We start from the raw sequence: 17,991 nt of genomic DNA on the forward strand, positions 1-17,991 counted from the left end.
TAGTGAAGTTAAATGAGGATGAAAATGCTCGAAACCAATTAACCCGACCCGGATAGACCAATTAGGGTCGGGTTAAATGAGGTCAAAAAGTTTTAATCAGATTATTCGGGTTGACCCGATAAACCCAAATTATTAATAACGTCGGATTTCGAGTTCATTTTTAATACTTAATCGGGTTAACCCAAATAACCCAATCTAGTACACCAAATGGTCTATCCGGGTAGTTCACCAAATAACCCAAATAACCCAATCTACTTAATCGGGGCCCACCTACCAATCTACTTAATCAGTGGCTTTTCACTGGTTTATTTGTAAACACATCAAACAAATCGTTGAACCCATATAATGATTAATAAGTTGAAAAAAAATAATAAAAAATAAAATAGAGAAAAGAGCCTCTAAAAGACAAACATTTAAAAAGAAGTGTTGATATTGGGATGGCATATAGTTTGTTTTGTTGTTTCAGAACCTATACAAGTGTTTGTTTTTTTCTTCTTAAAATAAACTTGGTCTAAACAGGCTCGAAACCAAACAATTCAAAAGTGACATTTTCAATATTTGTTATTTAACCTCAAAATATGGTATGACCAAGCTAACACGACAAACCCGGCCCGACTAAACCCTAATAGCCCGAACCTTAATGGGTAAGGTTGCAGGTTAGTTTTAGTTTTTTAAGCCCAATAACCCGACCCGATATAGGATTAACCCGATTAACACCCATTTCTCATATTAGCAAACCTCCCCAATGTTTCATTCGAGAGTTAACTTGTAAGTGTAAAATGGAAGAGTTTGCTTAATATCCAAGAATATTTTAAAAATTATTTATACACATACATACAATCACAAAAGGTGGGCTTAGTTTCAACTCATTTATAAACGAACCGAACCGAGTCCGAGTCGACTCGCGAGCCAACTCATTTATTTTAAAAATATTATATATAATTATGATATTTTTTACACATATTTATAAACATTACAAAAAAAAAATCCATACATACACAGTAACACAAAATATGGGGTCAAGTACACACATACAAACCCATAATTCCAAAGATTAACTTGTGATACATAATAAAATCAAAGCATATAACGTTTATGATAACTAAAATATCATGTATTAACATCTATTACACCTAAAATAACATGTATAACTTAAATCGCCAGATTCTATACTTACATGTACTTCTTTGGTGACGGATCGAAGAAGCAAATGCCGGAATAAAGAAGATGTGGTGACTGATCACCGGTTGTTGTCGAGAAAATGAGCCGTCGGCGGTGGATTAAGAACCACCGGCAGCAGTAGTTAATGGTCAACGGTGTTCATTATTGTAGTGAGAGGTTAGGCTGAGGGGTGTGGGGGGCTTTAATGGGGCTCCAACTAATAATATTATGACGGGTGGCAGAGAGAGAAACTGGATAAGGGGGGTGTTGGAGCCCCCGTTGGTGTGGAGAGGCTCCAGCGAATTTTTTTTTATTTTTTTATAAATATATTTAAACAACGTATTATTAAAAAAACTCATAAATTATTAAAAACAACACACATTAATATCTAAAAATAAAATAAAAATTAAAGTACTAAAAAAAACATTCTTCTTATTCTTCTGCTTGGTCTTCTTCGATCAACCTCTTTCGGATACGTTCCTTTTGCTTTTCCATTAGCATTTGATCGACCGGATTTAGGTTACTGAAGTCTCTAGTAAGAAAGTTCAAATCTCTCATTCGACTTTTTTCCTTTTTGTCATAAGAGACCACCTCCATGGTTTTGTTGAATTTATTGAGAGATTCAACAAGATTGGCGATGTTTACGGCTTCCCCCTCAGCCGGTTTTTTCCCCTTGGCGTCCCTTCCCAATGACCGCCTCCTCGGCGGTGAAGACGTTTCCTACTCCGCAATGTTTAGGTCGAATCCAACGCGGCAATCCGACCTGGTTGAAGTGCTATACGCTCCAGACGAACTAGTTTTAGTCCGTTTCGGCCCTACTTCTGCATCAAAGTCCGGCGCCACCAGCTCAACCCACTTGGAACACCTTTTCAACCTCTCCCACAACTTTAAATCGTCCCACGTCTTCACCATCCCATACCTCCGCAAACACTCCTGCTTCCACTCTTCGACCGTGAAATTGTAAACCGCCAAATCATCACTGCCACTTGGTCTCATACGACCGCTGTTCCCGTTGAAAAGATTAGTAAACAAGCCGACAAATTTTCTGATTTCGGACCACTGACCCGAAATCATATCGGCGTTCCGCTCTGTACTCCCAACGAGCATGTAGAACGTCTCCCTAACCTTTGTCCAAAAAATCTTGCTCTTTTGGTAGTCGGCTGCAAAATGAATAAATAAATTAGATTTCCATTTAACTTTTTATTTAACTTTTTTATTAAAAATCATTTTTAAAAACGTTAAAACAATTACCGCAACGCCGATCCTCAGAAATGACTATCCAAGCCCGACACAAGGCTTCCTTCTCATCCGATGACCACGGAGTGGCTTTCCGTTTCGTCCTCGGAGTCGAAGCCGGTCCCGACCCGTCCATTGCAACTTGTTTTTTCTGGTGGACGCGTCTTTTTGGTCTCGTAGCTTCACCGTGTGATTCTTGTGTCTCCGGAACAACAAAGTTAGGAGACGGTTGTGTGTTGGATGGTTGAAAGCCGGATGATTTTTGCGGCTCCGAATAAAACATCGGTTGGTGCGGTGACGACCATAAATCGTCGTCAAGATAATCTGAATCAAGGTTTAGGAACCAATTTCCAGCCATTTTTAAAAAAAAAAAAAAGTTGAGAAGATGAATTGATTTTGGATGAAGGTTTGAAGTTTTGGTATAAAAATGAGTGAAATGGAATATAATTATATAGGAAAATATATATTTTTTTTAATATTTAAGAGCCCAACGGCTCTTTTCTAAACCCAATGCAAGATTCTCTCTCTCTCCAGCCGCTAACCAGCTCACGCCTCTCTTTTTTTTTCCGTTTGTGCCCCGGTGGTCTGGTGTTAACGCCTGGGGCGCGAGCGAAGGGGCTCTATCGCCCCCTTTGAAGCCCCACATCCCTCAGCCTAAGGTGAAGAAAGAAAGTAGTGAGGAGTTCTAAGTTGTAACATATATATATATATATATATATATAAATATATATATATATATATATATAAAAACAAAAAAGTAAGTGTGTATGTACGAGTAAATAGTAGCCATCGGATTATTATCTTCATCAACGGCTGGATCTTCTTGAATTTATTAAATGGTACTGTACGGAAGCTGGAAGCACGCTTGTCATCTTATGTAGAGTGTAGTTGCTGTATGGTGTTATTCATAATCTCACCAGTCAGGTAGAAATTTAGTATTTTACTATCAAGTTAACTATTTAACACTTTACACCTTAAGTTATATAGTTTTGTTTACTTCTAGTTTTTATTATATAAACTTTAATAAAATGTAATGTTTTGTAAAGCATTGAATATACCGTGGTGTCGTGGTGACATGTAGGGATGTTAGTGAGTCTGGTCTAGGTATTTCTAGTCTTGTGGGTATTTATTAGGTATCGGAAATACATGCGGGTTTCGGATATACCCGTTAATTTATTAAAATTACCCGTCGAGTATATCTGACAAAAAAAACCCTTCGGGTTTCTATCGAGTTTTGAAAAGTGAGAAGGTATGCCGGTCAATATTTTTTTAGTATATATATATGATACAATATATATGTAAATTAGAAATATACTTTTCTTTAATGTTATCGTATGTGTTTTTTTTTTCTTGAATGGCACTAGGAAACTAAGCACAAATATGATTTTACTAGTTTTTATCCCTCGTATTACGGGGGTTGTTTTATAATGTTTGTTCTAATATTTATTTATTTTTTGAATTTATATTTTTTTTATTGTGTGAAAGTTAATAATATACTTATGGTTTGATAATAAATTGTTTTACAAATAAATGAGATGTTATAACCCGGTTTAAAAGCTATATGGTTTTGATGAGACCCAAGACTTGTTTATTTTTTTTACTATAAAATTGATTTTTTTAATTATAATTAATAATAAATTATATTTATGAAAGTTAATAATATACTTATGGTTTGATGAGACCCAAGACCCGTTTATTTTTTACTTTAAAATTGGTTTTTTTAATTTAAATAATATATATATATCTTTTTTAAAATAAATAAAATGTTAATTTTTAGTATATCCTATTTTATAGGATTTTTACATCAATAATTGTTGAGAATAATTTTTAATTTAATGAGATGTTATAACCCGTTTAAGGAATATATGGGTTTGGTAAGACTCATACCCATTAATTCGGGTCAAATGCATGAGAAGCCTCCATTTAAAAATCAAGCAAATCTGATGACTCCAAAAAAATGGGGAGCGACCACATCGCGACACGTAGGATTTTTATGTTTTTGTTTATATATATTATAGATTTTAATGTTATTATATATTGGGTATAATAGCAGGTAAATGGGTCCGGGTAATCAGGTTGGGTTTATTAGAAATCTAATACCCGTCTCAATCTCGCGAAAAATTCAAAACCAATCCCAAACCCTATGGGACGGGTAAGGCCCTTCCAACTATGTAGGGTTTATGGTATTCCATTGGGTCGAGTTTCACTATCATCTCTAGCGACATGCTTATTTATATCTATGTTTTGACATACGTTTCATTCAAAGTAGAATTGTATGTCTTAGCGTACAAGTTATTAACGCGCAATCGTTAGAAGATGTCATTCAAAGTTATAGTTTTCTTGAAATTTCCTTTTTTTTATTTTATTCTCCAACGTTTATATGGTTTTTATAAAATTGTGATTCGTGGGTGCCTATTAATATCATCATTGGAATTTTAAAGTGGGTGATTTTTGCGTTTTGAGTATCAAATATTGAAGAAAGGATGTTTGCCTAATAGATTTGTTGGAAATATGGAGAAAATATAAGCTTAGAGGCTGTTTGACAAGAACTGAACCATTAAGTGCTGAACCATAAGAGTTTAATTTATTCAAATTTAGTTATTCTTTATTAAAGAATCACTTGTTGGCCTGTTGGAATTGAAGGAAACAATTACCAATTAATCACTCATGTAATGAATCTAGATGGGTAAAAGTGAACTCACATACAATTTTTGACATTGTTTTTATGTTTTAAAACACTACAAAACAGGGCGGATCCAGTGTTCGGTTAGCGGAGCGTTTGCACTCACTCAAATCCATAGTTTTCTTTATAAATTTGTAATATATTAAGTCTAATGACCCAAGTGACCCATCCAAAAAAATTTAGTGACCCATTAATAATTTTTTTGTGTCCCAAACTTAACTTTTAAAATTTTAAGCACAAATTTTTAAGCCTAAATTTAATTTTGTTATGAACAATAACAATTAAACCCATATTATTTAATTGCTCAGCCACTTTAATTAATAATTTGGAATTGTTGGGATGCGAACATATTAGGGTGATGGCGGCTTCACATATTGTCGATGACACTGGTTATAGACCCAAAAGACAAAGGTACACAATCACCGATCAACATTATTATAATTTTGATTATTTCAACTGTATTGTCGATATGGAAATTCAAGAATTTGGTGATCGCTTTAATGAGATTAACACGGGTTTACTTAGATTAACACGGGTTTACTTCAAAACATGTTGGCTTTCAATCCGTATGATTCATTTTTCAAGTTTGATAGCATCAAAGTTAATGAGATTGTGTGAGTTATATCCATATGATTTTTGATAATGGGGACAAAATTGTTGCAGTTTGATGGACATCCAAGCTACTAAAGATACCTGATTCACCTTGCTTTTGATGCATCCAAGCTTTTGTAAAGACTCCGCAAGTTCTAGCGGTGAAACATCCACGGAATCTTCACTTGGAATAAAGCACCTTGTAGCTGCTGTAGTTTAATGGACATCCAAGCTACTAAAGATACCTGATTCAACAAAAAAAGTGATTAAAGCTTATATATCATTAAAAAAATGACTAGAGCTTATATACTAATTTGCATAATTATTAGGGGTGTGCATTATCCCCTTTAAATCATCTTCTACCTATTCTGTTATATATTAATTCCTCTACTTCATATTTTCTAGCGAACTGAAACCATTTAATTATATCAGTCGGTCTACCAAACCAAAAGCCCGTTAGCTCATGTTTTAACAAATTTTAACTATCTAATTATATCAGGTAACTAAATATTTAACAATTATTAAAAAAATGATTGCAATAAAATATGGTCAATATTCAATAAATAATCAATTACAACAAAATTGTTGTTAACAAGTTTTGATGAATAAATAATCCACCAAGTTTAATATGATACTTCTAGTTCTACTAGATTATAAAAAGCACCTCAACAAAAAAAATATAATTTAAGCTATATAATATGTCAGCTTACTCATATATATAATCAAGTAAACGGGCTATTTAATCGATAACTAGGTCGGGTAATTGGACATATTATAAACCACAAACCCACGAAAAATTTCAAAAGCAATATCAAACTCATCTCATACCCTAATGGGGCGCGCAGTGTTTTTCAATTGTGTAGGTTTTTAACCACGTTTCTAATTACTAAAATTTTACTTAATTAGTGACAAATAAATATTTGATAAGTATATTTGCTGATGTATTATTCTTATAATTTCAAAACGTTTATCATTTTAAATAAACAAATTTTACATATAAAAGGAGTAGATATAAATTTGCTATAAAAGTTTTAGATAGTTTACTTGGAGTAGTTGCCTAGTTGGGACTAGGGGTGCAAATGAGCCGAGCTGCTCACGAGCTACTCGAGATCAGCTCGTTAAAAAGCTCGTTTGAGCCGAGCTTTATCGAGCCCGAGCCCGAGCTCAAGCCTAAAAATAAGCTCGTTTAATAAACGAGCTCGAGCCCGAGCTTTACTTATTGAGCTCGAGCAGACTCGCGAGCCTAAATGAGCCTGCTATTTGTATAATTTTTTAAAAATATATATTTAATAATTATTAATTAATAAATATAATGTTATGAAAAAATAAATAAAAATAACTGAATAATATATATTCTTTTATACAAAATAATTATAATTATATAAAAAAATAATTGATAAATAGTAAACGAGCCGAGCCCGAGCCGAGCTCGAGCTTCAAAATCCATTCACGAGTCGAGCTCGAGGTTTGAAAATAGAGCTTGAAACGAGCCGAGCTCGAGTTCTATGTAAGTTAAACGAGCCGAGCTCGAGCTTAGTCTAGCTCGAGCTCGGCTCGGCTCGGCTCGTTTGCACCCCTAGTTGGGACTTAATATGCAACCTTTTCTTTTCTATATTTTTTTGTACACACTTGTAAAGAGAGTAATAAATAGGACCACCTGCTAAACAAAACTCCAATAGTCCAAAAAGTGAATAAAAGAAATCCCACGCTGGAGGTTTAGTCGTTTTCAAACTTAACTTTTAACTTATACCTCCAACAACCTCCTTACAAATCATCCTCTATGTCTCTGTTTGCTGTTATTAACTCAACCCCTCTACTTATTATTTTCCGGCTAACCGAAACCATCTTCGGCCGTCACTTCAACGCCTCAAACTGCCGTAAGGTAAAACCTCATTACTTTTGTTTTAACCTCAAGATATGTGTTAATGACTAAAGAATTTGACTTAAAAGAAGCTTGATACATGTAGGGTGTTCTTTGGTTGTTTTTTTTTTCTCCTCGGTTTTTTTTTGGTCTTTTTGCTTGGAAAAAGTGACCGTTAACTGATCCATTTAAAGTTCGGGTTAGTTCGGATTAGTAGTTAGGTTTTCGGGTTTACATCTAAAATGAAAAAAATAAAACTTTCTTTTTAATTAAATATTGTCAAAGTTCACATCATGTTGCTAAAAACATTATCAAAATTTAATCATCATTTGACAATATGATATAAGAATGTTTAGTGCTCCAATATGATTGGTTTTGTTATTCAAATTGGGGTTGCGGCACAACTTGTTGCCTGTTTGGCTGTCACTTTTTTGTAATCACTTTGTAAAAAGTTGGAGTTTTTTTAAATAAAGACACAAAACGAAAACGTATCTATGAGAAAAGACAATAAATGATCGGTTTTTTTTTCCGGGTTTTTTGGATATTCTCTGATTCAGGTTCGGGTGGCTTCGAATTTGGGTCGGGTTTTGGATTTCAAGTAAATTATAAATACAACATCCCTAGATACATGTACTTGACATGTAAGTATACAAACATAATGATGATTATGATGAAAAGATGGTTAAATATACAAAATATTTTATGTATAATTATTATATCTTGTTTGTTTTTGTTTCTTGATTTGTCAAATGCTTATGTTAATTAAAGTTTGGTTCTTTGTAACGTTTCATTTTTCGGTCAACCCATTGTTGACCAGATCGTTTTGTTATATGACAAAATTTACTCACTAACCATTTTGTTATAAGTAATATTTTATAGAGATACAAAGTTGGTTTTAAGTTTGATCTTAATTTACTTTATAACTATTTTGTAGATTAATTCATCAACAAGCATGAGGTTCAAGAAGATTTGGCAAGTAATCCTTGAATGGCGTCTTATTCAATATCATGAATTTAAAAAAAGTTACCTTAAGCTTTAAGTTGTAAGTTTCTTTTACACTTTTAAGATATTTAACATTTTCTTTGTCATTACCTTTATCTTTAGTTTTGAAATAATTTATTCTATTTTCATTATGTATTTTTTTTCATTATAAATAAATTGTAATTTTGATAGTTTTTTAACATAATATTAAACCAGATAGGGCTGGCAATTGGGTACCTGTTAAAGACACGATAAGACCTGTTAATCAAAAAAGTGCGGTATGTGAATTTTTTATTTTCTTAAATAATTGAATTAGTAGGCTAGACTCCTTCATTATCCCTTATTGGTACACAAAACTTAAAACTGTCTTATAGTCATGTCATATAAAGTAGTTAAACGAGTCGTATTCAAGTTTGATATTTGTGTTACGTGCGTCGCCTCTTACATGTTAAACCTGTTAAGACACAAATTGCCAGCCCTAAAACCAGATAACGAGTACACACTCTTTTAGGTTTGTAATCTTGTTTCTTAAACTTTTAATAAATTTGATAAAAGTATTAATACATGCAAAATTTAAAAATTTTATTCATAATTTTTATGTACTTGATAAATAACTAAAGCCTTTCAAATTTGGAATTAGTATGGAGAGGCCAATACTAGAAATAAACTAACTTGATGAATCACAAGACTTGAAAGGCAATAAACTTGAGGAATATGAATAGTTTTGGTGGTTGAAATTTTCTTTAAAACTGAATAATTTATGCTTTCATTGATTTTCATAACTTCTAATAAAGACTAGAAAATAAACATAAATAAAAAAATGATAATAATAACTTTTAATGCATGGTATTGAAAATGGAGTTATTTTTATTTTTTTTTTCAATTGAAAATTTATACTTTGAAAAAGTATGTTTTAATAAAATAAAAAAAAGTAAAACCTATTTTTCAGAGTATTAGAACATTAACTTATGTATTTTTAGTTTTTTTTATTAAATAGATTTTAATTTAAATAAAATAATATTTTGCCACTGAGATTAAAAGTGAAAAAAAATGTTTCTCCTTTTACAACACCTATCTTGATACATAGTTTTATAACTACATCTATTTAGTCAAATGACTCCCCACTTTTTTTTTTTTTTTTGGAAAAACACTATTTATTTAGGTTATTGGGCTTTAGCTAAAATAAATGTATTCTTCATATGACTTAAATTATAACTAAGCGATGTTGTCAACGTCTTCTTGTATACTTGTTTGAACAACTGGCTTCTTGTATATTGTCTAATACAGTATTATGTATACGTTTTTTCAGATCGAAATCGAAGAAAGACGTGTTCTTGTACATGCGGATGACGTAGTGGTAAATATTTTATGGGGAATAGTTGAAAAAGATAAACCTAAGGACTATGAATGGTCTAGATACATAGATCTGTTTGAAAAGGTGAAAAGAGTAACCTCAAGATACAGGTATATTTGCTGTTACATTATGTGCTAAATTTTCTAATATAAAAGCAAATGTTTGAGTGTAAGTAAAACTATGATTTGACACAGGTCGTGATTTGTTTTCACGAGGTTATAGATCAACTAACCTGCTCCAGGAGCACAACAAACCTCCTGGTAGCTCTAATGTACTCGTCCACACCAAAGCCGGATAAGGAAGGTCTAACTGTTGCGGCCACATACTCGGCCACATACTCGTCCACACAAAAGCCGGATATACCTTGAACCTACACATTTAATTATTCAGTTACCACTGACCTTACCAATAGCTCATAAGAGTGTCATTATAGCATAAAGATGTCATCTTACCACCGCTATTTCTTGTGCACATACCCGCAGCTTTTGTAAAGACTCCGCAAATTCTGGCGATGAAACGTCCACAAAATCTTCCCTTGGAATAAAGCATCTTGCAACTGTTGCGGTTTTATGGACATCCAAGCCACTAAAGATACATGATTCAACAAACAAATGATTAGAGCTTATATATCATTAAAAATGATTAAAGCTTATATAATTGCATAATTACCATCGAACAAGGATTCATTGACAAAGAGTACATCTCATATGTCAATTAAGCATGCTGCCTGTCTCTTCAATCTAATATCCAGGTCTCATATATCTCCGCCAATCCCATTATATCCAAGTCTTCTTAAATCACCATACTGTTTAGAAATGTTATCATCGTGTATACTCCTCACAGATTGTTACCAAAATAAACTTAAATTGTAAACCGAACATATCCACGCATGAATTCTATAAATTGTAAACATAGAACATCCACGAGGTAATATAAAAGAACTAAGAAAGCATACAAGTGCATCACAGACAACTCTTTCCGGTGGTTCAATTTTATGTTTTTCATCCGCACTTCGTTTATGAAATAAGCAAACCACTATTCACTTAGAAAGAGAAAAAAAAACAATGAAGCTCATAATGCATTGTGATCCAAAAAAATTTAATTGTTAACGCCACAGATTTCATTTCGCATACACCGAGCATGTCTTCAATCTCAAGAATAGTTTAAAAATGGGAGAAATGACATGTCAAAAGCTATTGTTTCTTTCTTTCTTTCTTTCTTCTTCTTTTTTTCCTCAAAAAACAGTAAGCAGTATTTGGGTTTAGAGGCAACCTTAAAAATCTGTAGTCGAAAATAATTCCAGAAACACTATTGTTGACCAGCCTCATCTAAAATTTCTATACCATCTCTTTCAATAGTCAATAAACGATTGTAACTCATCCTAGAAGCACAGATCAATGGCTCCGGTTTCTCTAAAACCATGCTCTAGATATTCTTTGTCTCCATCTGAAAATATAAAAATATTTGTTGCTACTATTTTTCAAATTGTTCTCGACATATATGCACTAGATATACCAAAAAACAGCAAAGTGTTAGTCAAACATCGCTCGTGCGAATCTAAAGATAGATAACCAGCCAATAAATCACTAAAGTCAGACTCGTCTTCGAGAATGATAAAAAAAATTTAGGCCTCATGCGAGAAAAATTTCGGGCCTCTTTCTTATAATATAAACTCATCAATTAAATACCAAAAAGCCATAATACGAATACAACTGTGTTAAAATAAAGCTGACATATTCCTTAAAATAAACAAAACAAAACTAGTGTATCAAAACGATGAAACTTAAAGCGAATTTTGAGGCTCTCCTAGCGTTTTGGGAAGCAAAGCTCTCGATCAAGTCTTTGTAGTCCATACTTTCTAATATTTCGTTTTCAATAGATATCATTGCCAATCCGTTTAGTCTAAAGTCAATGCCAGTAAAATATTAAAGTTACCTGTTGATTCGTCAGAATAATGCATACCAAATTCATCTTTGCCACGACGTCCAACTCTGTCACTCGTCTACAGTTACAATTACACGTAAACACAATAAGAAACTACTTTTAACTTCATGTTATAATTTTATCAAAGTTCATGACACTAGCTCACCTTAATGTACTCACGAGATCCTACATGTAGAGGGATGTCACAGTCCCATTTCCGAACACTAGGAAAAACAACCGTTTTTGTAGACATGTTAAACCAGGTAGCAAACTGCAAGCCAGCTAAGCACATGAATGTCAGATACCTAAATTCTATAAGTTTTTTAAAGAAACGTATTTGAAATTAAAAAAAAAACGTACGTTATGAGTTGTAAAAAGCGCTTTCACAAGACCTCACGAAATAATAACTCCACAAGTTCTTTCATCACCGGAAGAAGATCCAAATGATAAAAAGCGATCCCATGTTTCAACAGTTCCAACATTGTAGGAATTTCAGCCATGCCCATGTCTTCTTTACGCATGGATGACATTGCACTGTCATAAATGCCGACTACCATGGTTTTCTCTGTTTCATCAATGAAATCAACGGTGTTCGGTATGGAACTGGCATATCCCTCGCAGTTTTTTGGGGTAAACATTGAGAAGACGAACCCAGTAACATGTTTCACTCTGCCTTCAAAACCGTCCATGTTAATTTAAAGGAATTTAAATCAGTATAAGATAGGCATGCAAATGAATCATATGTTTAATGAACTGTTTTGTGAATCGTTCGGTGGGAAGTTTGTTTATGCTTGTATATTTGCTAGAATTTTTTCGGTTGTTTAAAATCTAGTCAATATACAAACATAAACAAAATTTCTGCCGAACGATTCACAAACAGTTCACTAAAAGTTCGGTTCATATATTAATCGAGCTTACTATTAGGCTCGAGCTTGAGCTCAGACTCAGGCGAGATTAAGCTCACCTAGAGCGAGCTTTTTAAGTTTTAACGAGCTGAAAATGTTACCCTTGCATCCTCTAGGAATAGCATACATGCATAAACACAATAAACTTGTAATAAAACCTGAATTAAACGACTAAAACAATTAGAACCAACTAGCCTTGCTAACTTGAGCAAGTTGAAATGAAATGAAATGAAAAGAAATGAAATGCTATTCATAACTTTCTAACACCGTTACCAACTACTTCCAATAATAGGTGGAAATTTTGTTACCATGTCCATTTCTAACTTTCCAAGTCATGGTGGGCCCACACATGACAAGCACATATAATTTTACTATTATAGTTATACCAAATTTCATTTGACTAAGAGAATTCTCATCCCATTTTCCATTCTTCGTCTTTATAATTACACTAAAAAACATTATATTACATTTCTATCTTCTGTTCAACTAAATAATATTTTTTATACCTTTACCATTACAGTTTTTTCTCTCCTCTACTCACAACCAATCCAACAAATATTAAAAAATAAATATGTCAAACAATGTTCCCCAAATTTACAAAAAATCACTACATTTATCTCTTCACCCTATAATTTACACTCACAATCACTCACAACCTCACTCCATAATTTACAAACTCCCCACACATAATTATAGGGGATGGGATGTGAATGCTCTAACGTGACAAGATTGACATTAGCATAACACTAGTTTAAATGTTTAATAAGTAAATAGTCAAATATTCGGTAGTAGTTAATATTGACATTTGACCATACTATTAGTTTGAAAAACACCAAGGGTAAGATCGTAAAAGTGCATGTTTTTTTGGCTAAAACGCTATAAATACGGTTACAAATTTATAATAACTAGCGTTGCGTCTATTAGACTAAATTTGGTCGGCATCGATAAGATTCGTTACGATGAGTTTGGTCGGCATCGATTATATTAGTTACGGTAACATAACTAAATCCTAATATATAAATATATAAAAAACACTTTATTAATAAAATCGAAGAAAGTGTTCTAAAAACTCACTTGCGACACCCACTTCCGATAATTATCTATATTATAATTCCGATATCTTAACGCCTTTATTATAACTTGTACGTAATGTTTTATTTATTGTATATTATTACACAACTCAATTTTACAATTTTGTTGTTTTTCTTTTACATTTTCTTTTTAAAATAATAAAATAATATTATGACATTTTTTCTACTCATGGTGAAATTATATGCTGATGAGATACATAAGTGGTCACTCTTTTATTGGAGCCCATAATATCTTTGGTGGATCTTAGTTATCATTTGTATTCTGTTCGGTTATTTCTATCTCTCTAGTCATATATATTTAAAAAGTTTATTTTGTTTTTCCAATCATATAAATGATAATAGTCAACAAATCGATGGTTCGGAATTAAGAAAAAAAAAGGGTTAATAAAGCCATGGTGACTAATTAGTAGCTAACTTGTTTAAAAAATGGCACATTTTGTTAGTTATGTGATACTTTCATTTTGCAACGACTAATGTCATCAGACCTTAATTAATTTCCGAAGAATTGTAATCATCATCACAACTATTTCTTACAGTGAGTCTAGAGGGCAAACCAATTGTTGCGCTCCTAATATACTCAATGTTGGCTCCTAAAAGCTTGAATCAAGTCATGAGTTTAAGCTTAAATTGATAACGAGCTTACGAATAAGCACTTTTTTTAAACACTAGCCTAATTTACTTATTGAGCTGGGAGTAGGCTCGGAAGCGTGAATAGGTTTATAGTTATTATAATAAATACTATGATAAAAATAGCTAAATAATGTATATTATGTTGTATATAAACTTATAATTATAAATGTATTTAAACAAAATAAAAGGTTAATTTAATAAAATTAAACGAGTCGAACACATATCTCAAGTTGAGTTGTCTTCGGCTTTTCAAACTAGAGTTCCAAGTGAGTTGGACTCAAGTTTGAAGAAACTCAACCCAGCACGTTAAAGAATATCTTCTACGCACTTAAAAAATCAAATAAAATGTTTCATGTACTTTTTTATTTATTTAAAAATATATTAGTTAAAATATGTTAAAACCCCTCAAGCATAGAAAAACAATCCCTGATAAAGAAGTCAAAGTCAACTGGGAGTGAGACCTAACCTTCATATTAAATAGTGTTCGAACACATATTTATAAATAAATATTTAGATGTATAATTATATTATAATAACTTTAATATATAGTTTCTTAGGTGAATATAAGTACACGTAACTAAACTATAGCCTCAAATAACATGATTAATATTCTAGAACAAACTATATAAACAGGCGTTAATACTAGGGTCAATTTCTCATTAAGGTATTTTCTAAATATTAAATTCGCTTGTGTAATTTTTTTATTTTTCTTGTAGGTTACACATTACATCTATTGTCACACGGCTTGTAACATATTAATTTTCAATTAAGGGTATTATAGTTTATTGTATATTAATACGATAGCTAGTATTGTGCATGTGATATTCATAAGGTTATGATAGAAACAAGTGAAAGTTAGATTCAAACATAAATCTATGCTAGATGGGAATTCAATGTTTACTGCTACACGACCGCTAGGGGCACCTCCATGAACGGACACCCACTTGGATGGACAACCATCTTGGAAGGCTTGTTCGGACGTGCCTTGTTGTAGACGTCCAAGAAATCTCACCATAACTCGCACTGTTTTTTCCCTCTTCTTAATACCAACATTCTCTTTTCACACATGATTCGTAATCACGAACAAGGGATTTCTCTTTTCGTTATATCTATAACTCGTCTATTCACTCTCTTTCACGTAGTTGTGTTCAATGGTCAACGAACCCGTGTTGCTAATGGTCTAATGTCAACAAGCAATCGCTTTTGGTGACTTGTTGCTTATTCTTTCGATGAAAAAACAAAAAGATTTGAAATATACATTTTCTGAAAAAACTAAGCGATATGAATTGACAAAAAGATCGATTTCACTTTTACAAAATGTTTTGATTTTAGTACCTTTGTTCCATCGAGAGGTGCCCAAAAAACCTGAACCCGGAACCGGACCCGAAAAAATATCTGAAATCGGTCTTTAATACCCGTGTTTTAAATACCCGGACCCGAACCTACCCGTTGGGTACGGATACGGTATGCATTACGGAACCAGTACCCGGAACCGGACCCGATTTATACCCGGTAATACCCGAAAATCAGAACTGGTTCTTACCAGGAATCGGGTTTTTGAATACCCGAAACAAAGTTTTTTAAATACCCGATCTATATCCGAAAAATACCTGAAAATATCCCCTAAAAAGTGCAACTCCTTAAATAATCCAATCTATTCCCGAAAAATACTCAGAAAAAATCCAAAAAAAACCAATTTTAGAATACATGGTTCTATATCCGACCCGAACCCGATGCATAGGTATGATTTTTAGAGACAATACCCGGACTCAAACCCAACCAGGGTATTGATCAAGCCCTATTTTTCAATACCGAGTCATACCCGAACTCGGTTCCATACCCGAAACCGAGTATTTGAAAAATCCGATTATTCACATCTAGTTCCATCTGGTCTATAAGAACAAGTACCTACAAGTTTATGATTTCTTTAGTCCATTATGATATCTTCTTGTTATTTATCTATAATAAAGTTTAATTAAGTAAATCGAATTCTTGTTTATGAGTGTATACATGGGCAAAAATTCATATTTAAAGGGATATGTCTTTATCAAGTGAGCTAACCCACGTTAGCATCTTTATAATGAAATAAATGTTATAATTTCCAATTTACCTTTCCGAATACTGATGTGATATATTTGTGATCCCACATTAGTACATTTCATCTCCTTGTTGGTATTAGGCTATAGTTTTATTTAGTATTGACCAAGTTAATTGTTAGTTATCGCTTTCTGATTTTATTTTATTTTTCTGAAACTTAATTGTTAGTGATTTGGTGGGTACGAAAACGACTCAAGTATGTAACATTTTGAAAATTATATAGAAAAGATATACAATATGTAGAGGCTTGTTAATAAGTTTTGTTATCGTTATTATAGTTTCTTGTGCCATTTACAAATACAAATATGCTTCTCGCATGCTTAAGAAATATTTAATAATTTATATCTTGGGAACTAAAGTCAAATTTGAAAATGACACATAAAATAAAGTCAAATGGTGTCAACAAAGACCTCACCTTCCTCCACTCGTTTGCCATAAAATAATATATAAAAATTTGCCATCATGTGCCATGAAATATCAAAAAACTTTTCAGATATATTATAGTTTATTTTTATTATATTTTATTGTATATAAATATTGGAAGTTATATTTGTAGCTTTGCTGTCGGTGGGATTTTACTGTCGGTGGGATTTTACTGGGCATGATTGATTGATTGATATAAATATTGGAAGTTAAAAAAATAAAAAAAACCTATATATTATAAGAAATTTGAAGAGCTTTAGTTACGGATCATATATAGGCATATAGCTATGGACGCCTATGGTTAGGGTGAGGGGACGTGGAACGGTACAGAGCGACGGCCAATGTGAATGATGATTTTGTAACGGTATTTAAAATGGGACGGTGTTTTCATTGCTTCTGCATTGTTGTCTATCACGCTTATGTCTTTCTTCTTTGTTTCTTCTCATCTTTGGGAAGCATGTCTCGATTCATCTATCATCTTTCTCGTTGCTTCTTTCCACATCGATTGTATCTCGCCTGATATTCATGATGCATTCTTGCATGACAGTGAACCTATACCCTCCACCCTTATGGTAAATAAGTGAAAATATCACGATGACGAGCCAACCTTCACAAATATCTAAGTGATCATTAACTTCAAGTAAAACACATTGTATTCGAGTTATAATGTTTGTAACATAACAATATACTTTGAAAAATGTTGTCACATTCACATACATGTAGGTGATAAAAAATGATGCATATGTGCACGGACATCAAACTCATGCATGTAAAACCTAAAATGATGATTAGATGCAAATGAAAATTTTCAAAAAGATAGTTAACAACACCGTTTTCTCTCTAAATCTCTTTAATCTGTCAGAAAAACCAGTGAAGATTGAAGTATATTAGCAATTAAGCATAAGCCTTTCTCCCTCTCACTTTTTTTCTTCCAACTCCCGTCGGAATTGTTTTTTTGTGGAACATGACTTTTCCCCACTTCTTCCCGATTCCTTTCTCTTCCCTAGTTAAACTGGACTCAAGAACAAAGTTTTAGTTCTATAAAATCAATTTAT

Source organism: Bidens hawaiensis, unplaced genomic scaffold, assembly GCF_021521415.1.
Source record: "Bidens hawaiensis isolate Kalapana, Puna unplaced genomic scaffold, B.hawaiensis_p1.1 tig00002772_1, whole genome shotgun sequence".
Lineage (NCBI taxonomy): Eukaryota > Viridiplantae > Streptophyta > Magnoliopsida > Asterales > Asteraceae > Bidens > Bidens hawaiensis.